The 15,249-nt window shown below is 28.4% G+C and overlaps 1 protein-coding gene and 1 long non-coding RNA gene across 2 annotated transcripts in view; both read left to right on the forward strand.

The window, feature by feature from the left end:
* LOC106467339 (RING finger and SPRY domain-containing protein 1-like) overlaps window positions 1-15,249 on the forward strand; it is a 92,822-nt gene that overhangs the window by 65,998 nt on the left and 11,575 nt on the right. The gene's annotated exons all lie outside the window — the stretch shown is intronic.
* Window positions 2,847-13,734, forward strand: LOC111087883. Its single transcript, XR_002612517.1, has 4 exons — window positions 2,847-2,971; window positions 4,686-4,802; window positions 8,353-8,463; window positions 13,632-13,734. It is a non-coding gene; the product is annotated as an uncharacterized LOC111087883 (long non-coding RNA).

Here is a 15,249-nt window from a genome sequence, read left to right on the forward strand (position 1 = left end):
TTAGATGAAATGGAAGAACAAACCTTAAAATTGTTAGCAACAGTCAATTCAACTTTGTCGATCAAGGTTGAGATCAGCCTGCAAGTGTGAACTCAGTTAAACAGGATATGGTGGTCTACTGCCCAAAATTTTATTATTTTCCAGTGTTAATGTTAACTTTTTAAAAATGAGTTCTTTTTTGGTTTGAAATTTTGGTAAATCTCTTTATAGAATAAATGTTAATAGTTATTGTATTCATGGCTTAATACCTTATGTTTTAGGTGATCATGGAACTAGTATTTTTGAAATTTGTTTTGCCAAGCAATTAAAAAAAAATTACCTACCTACCTGCCCACATTTTAAATCAGTTTAGGGTTACAGTAGGCCTAATGATATATATACATATATACTCAGGGCTCCTTTGCAATTCCTCTTCCATTTTGTGGTCTGTTTTGTGTAGCACTTTTCAGTTTAGTTGATAATTGATAACCTAACACATTGTTGGAAATAATTTTACCTTGAGAATGTGGACACGTTTCCATTTTGATATTAATACAGCACTTTATTCAAGACACCTATGGCAAAGAATACTCACATACTTAGAACATTTCTGAATGTCAGTGTTCAACAAAAAATTCTAAGTCTACTAACTTAAAACATTCTCCATTAAGTGAAATATTCATATAAAATTTATTGAAACTGTAATAGATAGATGTAATTAATTTTTGTGCTACTAAACAACCCATGAGCTTTCAAAGTTCTTTGTGCATTGACTTGTGATGAAAATGACTTGAAAATTTATTTGATGCCATATCATATTGCTGAAGATGTAGCAAACAAATTTGCTACTGAGAAATGTTTTTGTCATGGATGTTAAATATAAGGTAAAAGTAAAGTGTATGTTGATTAAATCCCATAACAATTGGCCAGTTTTTGGGTTAATGGAGGTAGTTAAAATTTTCCACATAAATAAGATTAGATAGCATCTTGGGCCCTTTATTTTCATCAAATAACTTCATGTCAGCAGTTCATTTTGAGTGGATAATTAATTTTTTTCACTAGAAAGTAAATGTTTACTAAAAATACAGCCTGATTTAAGAAACTGGAAGTATTAGAGTAGTAGTCATGTTCAGAAACCATTGTATCAAATGCTTTAAAATCCTTCACTGACTTAGAGAAAACAAGGCTGTATTTTTTCATAAATTTTTCTAGTGGATAAGGATTTAGGTTAGAGTAACTTGTCTGACCATTTTAATGCAAGGATTTGTTATATAGGTATCTATTTCATCAACGTATAAAATCAAAAATTTTAAATGTGCTCCAGGGAGACGAGTAAAGTATGAAGTATATTGCCCATGATGCTACTGAAAATGACTTGAATAAGAGAACTGTACAACGTAATCTAATAAACAAAAATGAAATTGTTATCAAAGATCAAAATGAACCAGTATCTTGTTTTAAGAGTGGTTTTTAATTATTTAATAAACTTATGAATTATGATGTTTGAATTTTACTCTGCCCTCCCATCTAATGAAAGCTAGAACAGGAAGGAACTTTTTTTTTTTTTACCTTGTTGCTTCAGATATTTGGCAAAGGAAGAGAAAAATCAGTAGAATCTGCTCTCGGGCTTAATTAGTTACATTTATGTTGTTTGTATTTTGTAGCTGCAGTTATTCTGTATCTACTAAACAATTGAGATATCCTTAGTATATAAAAACTAACTTATCAGTGAATGTTGACTAGTTTTAACTGTCCACTCTCTAACATTTTCTTTTAGAGAATTAGTTTGAAAGAGTATGTTAAAAATATGTCTTATAGTAAATTGAAACATTGGGAAGTATCAAACCAAATGTTTGATAAAAATAGAATAATGTTTTTGCAGAGGTTGTTTTTGTACTAAATAAAAGTAACTACAAGCATATTTTCTGTGCCAGTAAGATAAATGTATCACAATGTTTTGTGTGGAAAAGGCATATATATATTTTTTTAACTTTAAGTAATAGATGTACTATTATAAGGTGTAAAACATGAAATAAGGTTAATATTACTGAAAGTAAAAGAATGCACTGATACTAGATATTCATTGATTTTTATATACATATATTGTTACATGTATTAGAATTTAGTACATATAAAGTCAGTATGCAGTGCTAGTTCATCATTATATATATAGTTGTATGTATGATTCAACGACAAATGCTGGAATTTTTTTCCAAATATCTAGTAACTATACACTAAATTTCAGTAGCTGTTTTACTGATTGTTTAATCTAGGCTTCATTTGAAGGATTAGAAGCATCTCCTTCACCAATAGCATAGTCTTGTTTTTGGCTTTACTGATTACTTTGGATATACTGGGAGTTGGGATGACATCACGTTCACCTAGTACATACCCAACAATGCTTGAAATGTCCTTAATCCTAGGATCAGAGTATTCTTTTAAATGATATAACAGTCAATCTGATGTAAGCACTCTCACACATTGAGTGGCAGAATTCATGAATAAGATGCAACTGTTGAGTAAACTGGATATGGTCTTTAAACCTAAAAAAATTCTGAATTCTCAATACATGTTGAAGGTAAACTTTTGGATGTACTCTGTTGATTATGGCGTTAGTTTCCTCTTGAAGACTTGCAAGTGTGAACCTGCATATGGTAGAGAGATCATTACCTATATCTTTAGGACATCATAATTTAGTGACTTGGATAGATGTAGTTGTTGAATGGTTTTATAGAATCAATAAAGTTATTTAGGAAGGAGTTAAGTTTTAAAATGGATTTTAGTTTGAGTAACTCTCACTATAAAAGTTGACATGATGTAATTAAGTAATTTCACAAGGTTTTCCTTGAAATGAAGTGGAACAAAACTCTTAAAGTGGGTGTATAATCCAGTGTAGGTGGGTTTCTGACAACACCTGACATCAAAATATTTTTCTTCATTGAAAACATATGTCATAAGAAAGGATAGAGCAGAGCATTGTTGGCTTTCACAGGTAAACTTAATTTTATTGTGTCTAGAATTAAAATATTTTATAAATTTCACTAATTGATCTTTATTTTTGAACATTACAAATAGGTCATTAACATATCGATTGTAAGTAAGTGGTTTGTACTCACTAGGACAATCCTTTAGCTGACTATGCTCATGAAGGAGACACTTTTATTCCTTCAAATGAAGCTTAGATTAAACAATCAGCAAACAGCTACTGAACTTGTACTTACAATTTAGGTAATTGAATTTCATTTCAACTTTCATGCACTACTATGTAATTATAACTATATTTGTGAATTAAAAGAAGTGATGATGAATCTCTTACCATTTACTTTTTATAAATATTCTTTTAGCACATATATCTTTAATTTTTTTTAACATATTTGAGATTTATATTAATTTCAACAATGATGTATTTAGATGTTATAACTGACAACAGAAGCTAGTAGAATGAAAATGAAAACACAAAAGTGCTTGGGATTAATATTCTGAGGTGTGGGCTTAGCCTGAAAACACTGTAAATTGGCAATTTGCTCAGAAAAATATTGATTACAGACTTTGATGAATAGAAATATTTTTGTTTTTATTATGAGAAAGAAATGCATTTTTGAACTTTATATGTGCATATTATCTTTTGTAACTTGGCAATTAGATTGTTGACAATTGTTTCAACTACTTGATAAAAACAAGTTGAGCAATCTTGGGAATTGTTTATTAACATATTGAAGACAAGTTAAACTGGAAAATGCTTGAACACTGGACAAGTGACATTCACATACTGAGTGGCAAAACCAATCAAGCACTGGGAGATTGCCACCTACATGGTACTATCTGTACAAGCAGTGCTAATGAAAAACTTTCTTTCTTAAGTTAGCAGTGAAGTATCAGTATATTGTAAATCAGCAGCTATTGGTGTTGCACATTTACACTAATTAAAGTAACAGTATGTCACAAGCTAGTCAACAGTAAACAAAAAGTTGGTGGCTCCCTCCCTGTTACAAATCCAAAAAGAAAAATGAGTCTATAGTTAATACTTTCAGCTAAATGCTTTCATTCTAGTCAGTATTTCAAGAGATTAAAAAATAATTTGGCAGGTGGTGCTGCAAGCCAGTTGCCTTCCCTCTGGTCAGCAGTTAAAAAGTAGTGACAGTGGCAGATAGCCTTAGTAGCTATACAATAACAAAGATGGGGATTGAACTTAGTAGCAGTATTTTGATTACTTGGGTAGTCGGAATAATCAAAGACACTTGTAATCGTAAACCTTAATTTTGATTAGTTGATTACTTTTATGACAATTAAATTACTTGTATTTTCAATTAATCAATTGTTGGAATAACTGAAAACAGTAATAATGTGAAACACTAAATTTGACTAATTGATTATTGTCTTGATAATCAGTATAACCAGAATTTTAGTTAATTGTTTGAACATTTGAGAATAATAACATTTGAAAATATTAATTTTGATTAATTGTTTTAATTGTAATTTTGATTAATTAGTTAGTTTACATGACACATTGTTGTAATTCCTGCTCATATGTAATAGATTATATCGATTAAGTTATCTGACTGGAGTGCTAGGTATAGATTTAGGTGCGGAAATTGTAGTTTAAATATGTTGTCTTACTTGTGATGACTTTAATTTTATTCATTACTTGTTTCAAGAAATTTATATTACTTCCACATAAGATGTGTCAGAATAATTTTCTTTTACAGGTATTAAAGCATGTCATTGTGTATTTTCTGAAAGCAACAGATATTTTTTTATTATTATTTTGGAGTGGCATGGTGTGGACAGAGAGTAAAATGACACAGGAGAGGACTGGTCGAGGGGTTAGTTTCTTCATATTTTACTACAATTTTGAAATTAAACTTTTGTGTCTGTTTCTAATTAAAAAATATTAATTAATATATTAGTTGGAAACATAACTAGGTTACACGTTAACCTGCTTAGGTTTAACAGTTACAATAATTACTTTTGTGAGCTTAAACAGTTAATATTGCTAAATTTTAATAGCAAACTGGGATTGATTTCTTTGCAAAAACCTAATGTTAAGATAGAAAAACTTAAAATGTATGTTGTATATATATATATATATTTGTATACACATATAAAGTAAGACTAGTTTTCTGAAAAATATATTCAAACATAACACTTAATTAAAAATGGTTCACATTTAAGCTAAAATGTTCTAAAGAAATCTGTAAAAGCAAAGATAGAATGATAAAACTGCTTTGAAAAAAATATTTTTTAGATATATTACAGATAAACCATATTGCTGGTCATTTTGAGTAAATCACTAAATGTATATTTGTACTCAAAAACCAGGACATCATTATTGAACTTGGTTCTAAAATCTCAATTTTGCTATTGTCTTGTATAAGTCTCAGCTTTGTTAAGAGAACTTTCAGAAAGTTCAAATTGATTACTTTTACCACCTAATTCATCCACAGGAATGCCTTTTCCTTTTCATAATTTATGTATCATTTGGTTGCCATAACATGTTAGTAAATAAATATTACTTTTATCATTAGAGTAGATGGTTTTTTTTGTAAAAAGTTATGTAAAACTTGCATGTATTCAGCTTATACTAAAATATCTAATTACTCTCATTAATATTTTTTTATTATCCAATTGTTTTAGTCTAGAATAAACTATTGAAAATGATCAAGTTACACACATAAAGATGGTGCCACGTAGTTGGCCAACCTGCACTGTGAAATATATGAATAAGCCTTTTTTGTGGCTGTATGTTATCACATGCAGCTATTTCTGTTCGCTTTTGTTTGGTATACAATGTAAAGCTAAAATTTCACTATAATAATACTTCAAATTATAAGACTATAAAAGAGTTAGGATACATCTCAGGAAAACTTTCCAGTGCTTCCAAGAGAATAAAGATATTCAGGTCTGAATGAATACTAACTTATTTGAGCAACATTTTTTTTAATTGATAGAAGTTTCAAAAGGCCTGTAAATGTAGCAGTATAAAGATAATCTTATTTAAACTTGGAATGTTGAGTTTGGAAATTTAATACATCTGATATTCCAGGTATGTCTATTTATAAGTCACTAGTGTGGCTCAGCATACCTTCAACCAATATCTGGCTATATGCTTCTATTAACTGAGAATTACATCATATATACTCTCAGGCTAGTTCTCTTACCACAAGCTACTCTGTAATGTTCATACTTGTTATAAAAACAAGTTAACTACATAAAAAAAAAATTTACAGTGAACTTATTTTTATAACAATTTGTAGCCCTTTGATTTTTCTAATATTTTGCTAGATTTTGGTGTATAAACTTTAATTTTTAAAGTATTGTCAATTAGCTAAAAGTTTAATCCCTGTTGTGCCTTACAAGGCATCTGATGCTGTTGCTTTCAATGGTTCCAATGGCACAAGCAGATGAGAATGGTGACCCATTCCCCTTGGACGAGGTGCCAGTTCATTGCACATAACAGCTAGGTTCCCAATATATAGCTGGGTAGACTGGAACAAATAGGGTAAAGTATTTTGCTCAGGGACAAAACAGCATAAAGCAGGCTAGTCTTTAATTTGCAACCAACTGACAATAAGTCCAAAGTGTGAAACCACTAAACCATGCTGCCCTTTTAAAGTATTTTACTGCATATATAAATAGTGTTTCATAGAATCTTTTGTCTCTCATCATCCAGCTCTGATATTGAAAAAGAATTTTTTATTTCACAGCAGCTTGTGGGAGACAAAAGATAGGTATGAAATGCTATTTTTTTACACATCTCTGATTTGAGCCACAATGGACAAATTAAAAGGTGTGTGTGTGGAAAAAAGCCTACAGTTTGTTTGTTTTTAAAAATTTTTAGATGTGCTGATTTTCCAGTATTTCACCAGCTTTTGGAATAAAAATCATAAACTTGTATACTTGTTTAAACAATATAAAATAATACTCTTTTAATCATTATGACTTTACTGGAAAATTATAATATGAAACAAAAAAAATTCTTAGGTGATGTTAACACAAATAATTTTTCTTATTTTCTTGATAGAATATTTTTCTTACTGAATGGTATACATTTCTATTATTGAGATGTCAGGTAAATGCTGGAAAGAATGGCTAATAAGCAGTTGAAAAAGCTTGTTTCTTTTCCAGTTATTTTGAAAACATTTGTAAATGTCATTGAACCTATTATAAAGTAAATGTTATTGGGGGGGGGGGTTGAGATCTTATTTTATTTATTACTAAAACTAAAATCAAATTATTATTTGTGATAAAAATCACGCTAGACTGGAGATTATTATTTTTTTTATTCTTACAATAAGTCTATTATACATATAAAATTTGAAACTCATAATAGACATTATATAGGAAGTGTAGAAAAAATTTAGTAGTTTATAGTGTGATGTTTATAACAAATTTGTGGATTATTGGTTATATTGCTTCACCAGCTCTCAAGATTCAATGCTGTAACATGAAATCCCACTTGTTGGTTAAAGCAGGAGGTTTTCAAGCTGTATATTTTGATTGAAACAAATATCAGAAGAAGCCAAGCAATAATCAAAAGTTTTTTGCATAATATTGAGTATAGTTGGAAGATCAAGAATCTGTCCGTCAAACGTTGGTGAACTAACATATCCTGTAAAATAGTTTTTCATACATTAAATACTTACCTAGACATTGTCAGTATCATTACAGAAATGCATATATTACTCTGTTGTTTCTAATGTTTTTAATTTACAAGTGTCTTTCGCAACTACAAAATAAATATCACTCTCTGCTCACATAGTTGAGTGGCCATGCTTCAATTCACCTTTAATTTTAAAATGAAGGCATTTTTTCTTTGTGTTCATGTACTTTATGATATAAGTGAAAGCATTACATTACATTAGATGTAGCATTGAAAATGTGTTTTAAAGGATTTTTAAAACTTTATTAAATTCAATTCTGGTCTTGCAAAATGGTCAGCTCGTATGCAATTGTGGCTTATGGTAGTGCATACAATCTATCAGCTCTTACAATATAGCCTAACATAGAAGCCTAGTAGCCTTAATGTCTATGCAAACTGTGTACATGTTGAAAAATATGTGTGCCAAGTGTGTTTCTTTTATGTTGAGTCAACTAAACTGACATGTTTATGTACAATGTGTGTATGTAAGGTTGGATATGAAACTAAGAATTCATATTTTTTATTATTTAGATTAAGAATGAATGTTTTTATATTTAGTACAATATCACACATTTAGATTACATTTTTTAAGACTAAATAAATTGTTTTCTGTAATCAGTAAGTACTGTTATTTAAAGTGCAATTGAAAATAGGAAATTTGAAATATAATTTATTGTTTATTAGTTTTAGAGTTAGAAAAGAACATCCTTAAATGTGTATATTTTTCTCTGTAGGGGATAGCACCAGATACTGAAGTAGTGGCAAGATACAACTATGATGCAACATCTGAAATAGATTTGTCATTTCAAAAGGGTGACATTATGACAATTATAAAAGCAACTTCGGTAAGAAACTGATTGTTTTCTGGATTAAAAAATGAAGAAAGAAAATGAATTGTAAAGTATGAGCTTTATACACATGAGTGTCATTATATAGATAGATTGATTAATAAATCTATAAAAATTATCATAGTGAGATGGATAGATGAAAAGTATTAAAGAATTGTAAATGAAAACAAGTTTAATGTAGTAAAATCAGTGTTTCACATTAGGCTTATCTATACATTTACCATGGGTGTAGAAACCCTGTTTTATTATTAAGTGTTTGTTTTGAGATTTTTGAGGACTGAACTGTTGACCAAGGTGAATGAGGTCCAAGGGAAATTGAACGTTACATCATTCATGCTCACATATGATTTTTAGAGAAATTTAATTTTAAATAAATCTTTGTACTTACTTTGTAAATCAACTTGTTGATTCATTGACATATTTTTATCCACAGTAAAACACTGAAATAAATTCCTGGAATATTTATTGGGACTAGTAGTAGAGCTGGATGATTAATGAAATTTACTAATTGATTAACCATCTGGTCAGCTGATTTTTCTTGCATAAGATTTGGGTAGTTGGAATAATTAAAATTAGTAATAACTGGAAACACTAATTTCAAATATGTTGATTATTTTTGTAAATTGTGACACTAATTCATTAAGCTGAACAACCTTGAATTAGAAATAATAATGAAAAGTTATAATAGCAACTTATGATTGCTTGGACAATTGGAATAATTGAAAACAGTAAAAATTGGAAACAATAACTTTGATTTGTTGATTATTTTTGGGGCATTAATTGATTTAATCATAGTTTCAATTAATTAGTTATTTTACACGGCAATAGTCAGTGCTTATAGGTATTCAATAGTCTCTATTAATTGAGTTATTCATCCAGCTCTAATTATGATGTACTATAATTTAATAAATATTTCTCTATTAATGATGTTTTGAAATGCTACATCACATTATTGAATGTAACAGAAGTCTGTATCTGCAACTGATCTGTATTTATTCTTTTCAATATCATTTAAGGGTTAACTGATGTTAATATATAGTTATTTTATGAAACTTTTCTTAACTAGATACAACGTTTTGCTGCTATTACACAAAAACATTGTATAAACAGCAACATTTGTAGGTAATGAAAATAATCAGGGTAGTGAGCTTCTGATTTGGGTTAGTCTGAATGTCAAGTTACTTGGTCTTGGTATGATAAAATCATTTAAAATATAAGTACCAGTTTAGTGAGATCTAGCATTCATATTTTCTTTTCTTTTTGTTTTATAGGTTGTAATATGAAACATATTAGCAACAAAATCTATACTATTAACACATATGCCACAATATGTTCATACAGAGAACACATGAGCTTTAGGAATCTGTGGGGTTTCACTCAACCTTTTAACCCCTGTTTTAATTTCTTGCACATTAGTTTTTGTAGCATATATGTAGGAGAAGCTTTAAGAAATAACAGTTAAGTAACAAAATTTTGTCTTTTTGTCAATTATTCAAAAAAGAAAATAATTATTCAGGAAGTTATTATAATTGTGAATACCTGTTATAACTATGGGCTGAGAAGGTTTCATAAACAACTACTGAATTTAAACTAATTGAAAAAAAAATAAAACTCCTAGTAAAAAAAAAAAAAAAAAATTTGACAGATTTTATTTGAAAGCAAAACTGGCAAAGAGAGTAAATTATTATAGGAAAAAAAGCCCTTAGAAATAAACTGTATTTGTATTATCTATTTTTCTGAATCTGAAAATTCAGGTTTCAAGAGTAGAATTAGTCAGCTAAAGTAATTGAACAGCAAGGTTTTCAATATTTATAGGCTTATAAACATTAGCTACATAGAGATGTGATGTTTTTGTGCATCTCTGTGATTTCTGTATTTCGAGCTCTTATGAAATTCACACATGTTAAAAAATTTCTAATGAACATAAACTTGTAGTTCAAAAACAAAATACATTTATGAAAAATATCTTGTAAAACATTTAAGTACCATGTTCTGCTGGTTGTAATAACTGTAAAATTTTTCTGTGGACATATAATACACCAAGACTAGACAAAACAAAGCACATGTCTTACATCAAGATGTACAGCAAGATCCAGTTTGTGTTCTTGCTTTATAAAATACCTTCAATGGATAAATTATCTTTTTGTTGTTATATTGGTATTAAGTATCAAGTTTAAAACTTAATGCTGTGATATGCTCTATGTAAGCCTTTTGTTTTCAGACACTGGAAAAATTTATCTTCATTGGAGCATTCATTAAAGTGAGGCATGTGTACATTCTAGAATTTTAGTTTAATGTATTGATCACTAAGAAGCATATAACTACTTATAGCTTACTGTTGGTGCAGTTTAATTGTTTTAGATTTTATGAAGTTATGAAGTTTGCACATTAAAGGGGCTCATTTAAATGGTTTTTTTTTCAAAAATATACAACTTGCATCTCTAGAGAATCTTTTTTTTATTATATTAAATTATTGCTATTTCTATAGATCATGTTTGATATTGAAACATTTTAAAAAATAATACATAAAAAGATGAAAATAATGTATGGTTTCTTTTGAACTGAAGTGCTATTTTATAGTTACTTATCCTTAGTTTATTACAGAAAGAACATATTTAAATTAGAACTACATAAATGTCATTAATCATTATATAGTGCTATAGCATTTTATGGTTCACCATTTAATGTTATAATGGATTGTAGCTTTTTCTTTTTTTTACACGTGTTGTTCTGTAACCATTTGTTTTAGGAGTCATCCATAATTTTCACATTTTCAAAAGTGTACTAAACGTATGTTTTTCAGACCCCTTTCTATACCTTCCTGCAATAAAAGTATACGAGTCAAGACTTCTGGGGTTTTGGACCAAGATCAGTCTTCCCATTTCTGTAATTGAAACAAAAATCTATAGCACTGAAATTCATAGATTTATAAGTTATTTATTTAATGTTTGTAATACTAATGACATTAAATAATGCACAAAGTACTCAATTATTTCACACAAAAAATAGTGTTACATCTACTGTCTAATTTCAACATGCTACTTTAGTTACATCTGAACAGTAACATCAAAGGTTTATCGAAATTAAAGTTTTTTATGTTTATAATTTAAGTTTTCAAACTCCTTATAATTTTATGTTAGATATATGCACAAATATTTTAACCTTTTTCACACTGGTCAGGGTCAGTGTGTATCTCATTATGTTTTGTAGACTTACATTCAAAATTTTATTAAACTACTATTTTATGAATGTATGTCCATAAATTTGGGACCAAGTTCTAGTTTGTAATTCCAATTTTAGTATTATACATTATTTAATTTCTTAGCTCAAAAGTAAATATTAAAAAATTGCTAAATATTGATTTTTTGTGTAACACATGGCATATCGTCTTCTGCATTTGTTCAGATTGTATTGTGGCCATAATAAAATATAAAGTCTACTGTTTTTACCAAATTAGAAACTCAGATTACCAATATTGACAAGCTAGAATATAAAATAAGAACTTCCTACATTTTCTATTTGCTGAGATATCATTATATTTAACAAACCTGCCACAGTGGATCCACCCATCTCCTCCTGTTTTAAAAATAACTGTTTATCTATGCCCACTTCTCTCAATTACATGCTTATAATCAATCGAAAGTTTGAACTACTTAATCCTGTCAATCTTCCTAAAGTAATTAAGTAAAGCCATTATAATCATTGCAGAGTTTGCGATTTTTTAGACCCAAATGCAGCTTAGTTAGGAAGCCTGATAAATTACAGTGGAATTGTGTGGTAATGATTTTTTAAATTTCAAAATGCATATATAAAACTTATTTATTATTTTTTACATCCTCCATGTGCAAAATTTGATGAGGTTTAGCAAGTACAATGCACAAGTACCAAAAACTTTGTAACATCATAAGTAGTAGATATAATTGTTTTTAATATATTTGTTATTTACTCTTCTATGTTTAAGAAAAATAACCGAGATTTAAGAATTTATTTGTAAATAATAAGAATTTATGTACATATATAATGTATGATAACCAAAATGTGATTGTATTTTAAAAAATACTGGTGAGCTAGTATTAAGACTAAGAAGAGTAAGACATTTGTACTTTGTAAAGGCCAATTTTATGCTATTCAGTTCAGTAATGTGAGCTGCATGTGAGGCGAGTGATTTACAGTTTGTGTGCTGGGATTATTAGTCAGATTCAAAGGTCAATAAAACAAAAAATTAATAAATATATACAGATGTATATTGTTATGAGATTTAAGCTCTTTAGAATAAACATTTTTGGTTTCTTATTATAATATGCAGCCATTATAGAAAGAATAAAAGGGTAATTTAGATTTATTTTCTAATTTTTTTGTGGTGGGTACAAATTCAGTAAAATTGACCAACCTTGTATAGAGTTAAGGTAGAGAAAATAACAGATGAAATATAAAGTTTTTCTAAAAGAGACATTTGATAGTTATTTAGGAAGTTATAGAGATTATACAAATGAAATTTGACAATTTCAAGATAAAGTAAAGTATTTTTAATCTTAAAATCAAAGTTACTTTGCATGTTGAATAGTCAAATCGACTAACCTTATATAGAATTAAGGTAGAGAAAATAACAGAAAAAATATAAAGTTTTCTAAAAAAACGTTTCATAGTTATTTATAAGTTTATAGAGATTATGCAAATGAAATTTGACAATTTTCAGATAAAGAAAAGTATTTTTAATCTTAAAATCAAAATTACTTTGCATGTTGGATAGTCAACATTCTGAAAGAAAAACTTACTAACAAGTCTTTAATTAAAAAATTTAGTCCTTAACTAAATAACTTGATATTTTGTATATGAAAGTCTTGTAATGTTTATTGATAATCTACAAAATTTTGTTAAAATATGTGTACACCATCAGAAGTTATAGTGTGGTTACTTTCATGGTTACTTTCTTAATTATGTACTAGGTGCAATGCACCTAGTTCTGTAGTCAAAGAGTTAAAAGAAACATCTGACATTAACCGAAAAGTAGGCACATATCATCTAAACATTTGGGAGTTTAAAAATATAATATTATTTCTTGTTCTGATTTGTTAATAGTATACAATGTAAATCATTGTGAGATTTTTATATTTTTTGACAAAAAAGTTTTTAATGAAATGAAATTTTTGTAAAACCTGTTTCAGGATCCAAATTGGTTACGTGCTCGACATGCTGATGCAAGGGAGGGTTTTATTCCTGCCACCTATATTCAAAGGAGAGCGGAGGTGAAGTTAAATGCTATGCCGTAAGTAAAATAAAGCCTGCACCAAATATATCTGACTGCTCATCTTCTACTTAAAGCAAACTGTATTACTTTATATAGAAACTAAGAACTTTGGTCAATCAAAATAAAAACCTTTCTAACAAGTATATAAAAGTAATTTAATACTAGACATCTAAAATGTTATAAACATAACTGTTTACACTCTTAGCTAATCCATCTTGGTGACCAAACTATTCTAATAGTGCTGAGAAACGCAAGTTTTGAAGTTTGAATTAAGATAATAAATGGCAAGACAATGACTGGTAATTCCCTGCCTGTTACTTAGTTTTTTAACATAAACTGTAAGCTCAGCTGAAACATATCAAGTGTTTATTATTTCTAAATTACGATAAATTAAGATAAATTCAAAATATAAACAGATGTTAAAATCATTTTTATCTGTAAGAAAGTTGTATTTTTTTATAATTCTTTTATTTTAAACAAAATTGTTTGAAATACATGTATTTTCAATAATTCTTCACTTGCATAACATGGTGCAACTTTTTTTGAAGTAACACATATGGAAGTATTTTTAACCACTGGACTCATCGTACATAACTAAAAAAAACAAAAAAAACTGATATTATGAACCACTGCATTATCCACTCAGGACTAACCTGAATTTTTCAAGCTGGCTGAATATTGTGAGATTTTGGCTGAACATTTTGAAAATATTGATGATACCAAACTGTTGAATCAGTGCATTCTGATCATTAGAAATGTTTCTTTTCTCTTGACTTGTTTTTATGACATTAACATTAAATTCTCCTGGTATGACCAGTATATAAAATTTGATACATTATCCACTAAATTATGATTTTTAGTTCTGATCTATGTATTTAGATTATTTTGATTATAAGTTATTGAGAATAAGTTTTTTACAAAATTTGTATTACATGCTTTAGACTCTTTAACCATACACTGAAGACCCATGTTGATTCTCTTTTATGAATAAAAAGATTGTGGATGTAAGTGCACTGTCTTTTGCAAAATGAAATTACCTATTTGTCTTGTCCTTCGTGAGTGTTAATAAAAATACTATCGATTGAATATTGTTTAATCTGTGCAGTATTGCCGATGAACATTATCAATACATTGTTACTTATGAAAATTATTTATACTAGCAGAAATGCCCCCTACGGATGTCTGTTCGTGATAGTAATTACTGATCATAGTATTAATACTTCATTGAAAAAAGATTAGAAAAGTGTTTGGTTTGTGCTCTTTAGTCAAAAACAACTCATTGCATCAAAATGATTCAATGTACAGAGCTCAACATTTTTGTAAATTTTATTCATATAAATTATAATGGTTTTATATATATATATTAAAAGTTGTACCATTTATTGAAACAAAAATTTTTTTAACAACTCCAGTTTCTCAGTACTATGTTTAAAAAATGACAGCAATAAAGATATAATCAAACCCTCCCGTACAGTCCTAGTGAAAGTTGTGTTCTTGTTGTAAGGAGGGTACGTTTATTTAAAATTGTGTTCTCT

Source organism: Limulus polyphemus, unplaced genomic scaffold, assembly GCF_000517525.1.
Source record: "Limulus polyphemus unplaced genomic scaffold, Limulus_polyphemus-2.1.2 Scaffold2, whole genome shotgun sequence".
Lineage (NCBI taxonomy): Eukaryota > Metazoa > Arthropoda > Merostomata > Xiphosura > Limulidae > Limulus > Limulus polyphemus.